The sequence below is a fragment of the Gossypium hirsutum genome, chromosome A09 (genome assembly GCF_007990345.1).
Source record: "Gossypium hirsutum isolate 1008001.06 chromosome A09, Gossypium_hirsutum_v2.1, whole genome shotgun sequence".
NCBI classification, from domain to species: Eukaryota; Viridiplantae; Streptophyta; class Magnoliopsida; order Malvales; family Malvaceae; genus Gossypium; species Gossypium hirsutum.
This window is the reverse complement of record NC_053432.1, coordinates 43,827,468-43,833,137: the sequence shown is the minus strand read 5'-3', so window position 1 is coordinate 43,833,137 and position 5,670 is coordinate 43,827,468. Positions and strand designations below refer to the sequence as shown.

At 35.2% G+C, this 5,670-nt stretch overlaps 1 non-coding gene across 1 annotated transcript; it reads right to left on the bottom strand.

Moving 5' to 3' along the window:
• Positions 1-228: 228 nt before the first annotated feature.
• On the bottom strand, positions 229-331 carry LOC121206801 (small nucleolar RNA R71). The gene has a single exon (XR_005901974.1). It is a non-coding gene; the product is annotated as a small nucleolar RNA R71 (small nucleolar RNA).
• Between the last annotated feature and the right edge of the window lie 5,339 nt (positions 332-5,670).

The window sequence follows — 5,670 nt, the reverse complement described above, 5'->3', positions numbered from 1 at the left end:
ATACCCACAGAAGATCCACATATCCACCTTCAATTGTTTATGGAGGTAAGTGATTCATTTAAGATAGCCAGTGTAAATGAAGACGCATTGAGGTTGATGTTATTTTCGTACTTGTTGTAAGATCGAACACGAGCGTGGCTCAATTTATTGCCACCAAGTTCCATATCTACATGGAAAGAATTAGCAGAGAGATTTTTTGTTAAGTATTTCCCGCCTAGCAAAAACGCTAAGTTGAGGAATGAGATAACAACTTTCTAAAAATTGGATAACGAGTCTTTGTATGAGGCTTGGGAGCGATTCAAGGAGTTACTTCGTGTCCTCATCGTGGGATTCCTCATTGTATCTAGTTTGAGACATTCTATAATAGTCTCAATGCACATACAAGATTAATGGTAGATGCTTCTGCGAAAGGTGCAATTTTGTCTAAGTCTTATAATGAGGCTTATAAGATCATCAAGAGGATCACAAGTAATAACTATCAATGGCCAACAAATCAAACAACTTCAAGAAGATGTATAGCCAGAGTTCATGAAGTTGACACCCTCACTTCTTTATCAGCTCAGGTATCGTCTATTTCTTTTTTGTTAAAACAGTTTACCGTTAATAGTGCTAATAATTTTACAGCTCAGCCACCAAGTCTGTTTAAAGTGGTTTTCTGTGTGTATTGTGGGGAAGGTCATTCTTTTGAGAATTGTCCATCAAATCCTGAGTCAGTGTACTTTGTAGAGAGCCAACATCAAAATAGAAGTGGACAAGGACCCCAATCCAACTTCTACAATCCTTCATGGCATAATCATCCTAATTTTTCTTAGAGCAACCAAGGAAATGGACCGAACAACAACTTATTGCAGCATAGACCCAACCAATCTCAAGAGTTTAATCAGCAAGCTTTAGAACCACATCAAGCTGAGGTATCAAATAGTTTGGAAAACATGTTGAAAGTGTACATGGCAAAGAATGACGCTTTGATCCAAAGCCAAGTAGCAACATTGAAAATTTTGGAAAACCAAATGGGTCAATTAGCTACGGAGCTTCGTAAAGACCGCAAGGAACCTTGCCAAGCAATACTGAGAATCCAAGAAAATTGGGTAAAGAACATACCAAGGCAGTGGCATTACGAAGTGGTAAAATTCTAGAACCCCGATTAATTGATGTCGAAGATAAGCCTATTGAGAAGAATCAACCAGCTGTTGAAATTCCTACACCAAAAGAGTCAGAATCTATAAAGACTGGCAAGGAAAATCCTAACTTAGTGAATTCAGATACTTTAACATCTTCTTTGGATACAGATTTACCTACTTAGAAGAGTTATTCAATTCAACCGAAAGTTCCATCACCTTTATATCCGCAAATATTGTAGCAACACAAGTAGAAACATGAGGTGCAATTCAAGAAGTTTTTGGATGTTCTGAAGCAGTTATACATCAATATTTTGTTGGTGGAGGCTTTAGAACAAATGCCAAATTATGTGAAGTTTATGAAGGACATATTGCCCAAGAAGAAACGACTGAGTGAGTATGAGACTATTGCCTTGACAAATGAGTGCAGCGCGTTCTTGCAGAACAAACTGCCACCGAAGTTAAAAGACCCAGGAAGCTTTACTATACCCTGTAACATTAGTGAATCTTAGTGTGGGAAAGCTTTGTGTGATTTAGGAGCAAGTATCAACTTGATGCCTAAGTCTATTTTCAAAATGCTAGGGATAGATGAAGAAAGACCTACAACTGTGACGCTTCAGCTAGCGAATTGATCTTCAGCATATCCCAAGGGAAAGATCGAGGATGTTGTGGTAAGAGTCAATAAATTTAATTTTCTTGCCTATTTCATTATCTTATATTTTGAAGTAGATAAGGAACTGCCAGTCATCCTTGGAACACCTATCTTAGCCACGGGAAGAATGTTAATTGATGTGCAGAAAGGTGAACTCACCATGCGAGTTCAAGATGATCAAGTAACCTTTAACATTCTTAAAGCAATGAAATTTTTGGATCCAACAGAAGAGTGTTCAGTTATGAAAGGGATAGAAACCATGGTTTCTACGGAAAGTAATTTTTAAGAAGATCCATTGGAGAAAGTCTTAGATCTTGACCCTATAAAGGATGAAAAAGGTGAAGAAAACATGGCTTTGATGGAAGCCAATCCGAGAAATTTTATTCAATCCACTTGGTTTGAACTATTGGAGCTAGAAGTTAGAGAATTTGTGCAACCCAAGTTGCCAATTGAAGAACCATTAAAGGTACTACCTTCCCATTTGAAATATGTTTATTCACATGACTGTTCCACTTTTCCTGTGATTATTTCAGTAGAACTGATGAAAGATCAAGAGGAGCAAGTACTTGATGTTTTAAAGAAATTTAAGATAGCAATTGGTTGGACCATAGCTGATATTCGAAAGATAAGTCCTTTTTACATGCATAAAATTATTTTAGAAGAAGGTGAAAAAGAGGCTCAATCCTATTATGAAAGAAGTTGTGAGAAAGGAAGTGATCAAATGGCTAGAGGCAGGAATCATCTATCCTATTTTAGATAGTTCGTGGGTAAGTCTAGTGCAGTGTGTGCCGAAGAAAGGTGGAATCACGATTGTTGAAAATGAGCATAACAAGTTGATTCCAACGAGAACTGTTATTGATTGGATAATTTGTATTGATTATAAGAAGTTGAATAAAGCCACTCAGAAGGACCATTCTCTATTGCCTTTTATGGATTAGATGTTAGATCGACTGGAAATTAATGAATTCTATTATTTTTTAGATGGCTATTCGGGATATAACCAAATAGTTGTAGCTCCGAAGGACCAACATAATGTAACATCCCTTACTGTATTCAATGCTGGAACGGGGTACAAGGCGTTACTGGACTCATATGTAAGCAAACATACAAAATCGAGACATAAATTTCCATCCAAATTTAAAAATTTTCACATACATCCATGTCGTCCCTATTATAAGCCTACGAGGCCCAAAACATACATCGAAAGTGGTTTGGGACTAAACCGAGAACTTTTGAAACTTTTAGAAAACATTAGGCAATTTTCATGAAAATAAAGCCACACGCTCGAGTGGACCAAAGCACACGCCAGTGTAGCAAGGGACACGCTCGTGTTCCTAGCCCGTTTAACTCTCTGTTTATGATGTCATGAACAAATTAAGGTCATACGGCCAAGGCACAGGCCCGTGTGCTTAGACCGTGTGGTCGATTAAATTTTTATAATTTTTCATAAAATAGGTGCAGACTTCACACGGCCAGGGCACACACCTATGCTACAGGCCATGTCGTTCACACGGCTGAGACACACGCCTGTGTCTCTACCCGTGTGCTCGCTACTGGGCATTCTATTTTGCAACAATTAAGGTGCAGGGGACACTTGGCCGGAACACACGCACGTGTGTCTACCCGTGTAGACAAAAATAAGCCTACTTACCAAGCCATGTTGTCACCCTTCCATGCACATACCTACACAACAAAACATAGCACCAATCCAAACATATACATTCAACCAAATTAGCCACAAGGAAGACATCCAAACATCATTCACATGCTACCATCTACCACATACGAACATCACATACGAACCAACTCAAACCATGCCAATTCCCATATCTATGAAAGACATCATCATATGTATACACTTATACCAATATTAGCCAACTTCAAATCGCCATTTACAAAATGAATTATCAACCATTATAAGCTAACACATTTTGAAACAGCCTAGTTTAGATCCTAGTCAGAATAGTGGTTTCGGGACCATGATTTGACATTGAAAAATTTATTTTGTTATTATTTTAATAATTACAGTATGATATTAGAATCGTGTGAAAAATTCGTGAAGAAAATTTACCGTTTGAATGGTTAATTCGGTAAAAATGATTAAATCGCGTAAAGCGTAAAAGTTTCATGCTATTAGTTAAAGGTGTTAATTGACCTTGGCTTTTTAATATAATGGCCTTAAATGGTAAATAGCCCATTTATGAGATAGTGGGATTTAGTGGCACGACATTTGGAGTAGTTTTTAATGGAATTAATGGTTAAAAATGGAAATTGATTAACAAATGTTATATTAAATAAAACAAAGAATAAAAAAATTATGGATGTTCATCTTATTTGGCCGAAAGTACAAAGGAAAAAGAAAGAAAAAGAGACTTAAGGGTTCGGCACTAACCTTGGAAAATTGAGGTACGATTTTTTATCCGTTTTTGATAATTTTAATGTTTTTGAGATCATTGCTTCGAATACTAGCTGACCCATTCTTGAATTTTTGAATTGGTTGTGTATTTTGTGATTTTCCATTGATGAGAACTTGTTGTTTTTGTGATTTGATGATGAAAAATAATTACATGTTGATAGCTTATCTTGTTTAATTAAGTGATTTTTAGTAAAAATGCCTACTTGGGATTAAATTGCGAAAATGATATTTTGAGGGACTAAAATGTGAAATAAATGAAAGAAATGGGCTGCTAAGGACCTTAGTGAAATTTGGCCAAGCATGAGTGTGGTCAACTTTTGAATATTTTCTGTTTTGTGAAATAGGGACTAAATTGCGAAAAATGTGAAATGTTAGGGGAAAAAGTGTAATTAACCCATTAATGTGTTTTTAGATGAATTTGATTGAATATATGATTAAATAAGTTAAATTTGTATTGAATTAGATCAAGAAATGAGGAAATCAAATTTGGATTGGGAAAAGTTAAAAAAAATTATCGAATAGTCGTTTCAGTCCGTTCGTGTTAGTACGAGGTAAGTTCATAAGTATATAAATGTTGTTAAATTGAAATATGTGTGCATTATATATCCTGAATTGAGTTGTAAAAAAAATATGGTTGTGAGATTGAAATATGTAATATGTGAATTAGATTTGATGCACTAAGTGTGCGATAAAAGCAATAGATACAACATTTAAAATGGCACTTGGTGTGTGAGATTGTAATAGCATTGGCTGAGAAAATGGCAGTATGTGGGTGACACCGTTATAACTTCAGTTTAATATAATGACACTAAGTGTACGATACAATTATAGCTTCGGCTAATTAATTGGCACTAACAGTGCAATACAATTATAGCTTCAGCTAATTAATTGGCACTAAGTGTGCGATACAATTATAGCTTTGGTTAATTAATTAGAACTAAGTATGTGAGTTCGTTGAATGTTCAAGGATGATCGAATGAATTAATGTTTCGAGCATTGAAATGATAAGCGTGAAAGATAAGAAGGTAATACAGGTATGTACGAAATCTATGTGGTGGATGATGTTAAGTATGAAGTAGATGAAAAATTATGTAAATGAATGGTGAAATGAGTTGGATTGAATGTGCATTATTTATGCTATTAATAAGATTAAAGATGTGAAATGAAAGTAAGATATGACTTTGAATAAAGATGAGTAGTGTGATGTATTATATATACTCGCTATATGAAATTGTGATGCTTTGTTTAGGATATGAGATTTACGAAACATGAAACATGACTGTGATGTATGATTTCTTGGTTTAAAAACTGGAACAGGTATTGAAATTAAAATGGTGAGTTGGATATATGATTTATATATGCAATTTAGTTTAGGTGAATAAGGAAATTATAGATGTTCGAGTTTCGATGGGTTTAAAAAGAAGGTGATATAACTTTATGTATGATTCGTAATAAATGACCATGGTTAGGTTGGCGATGAAATG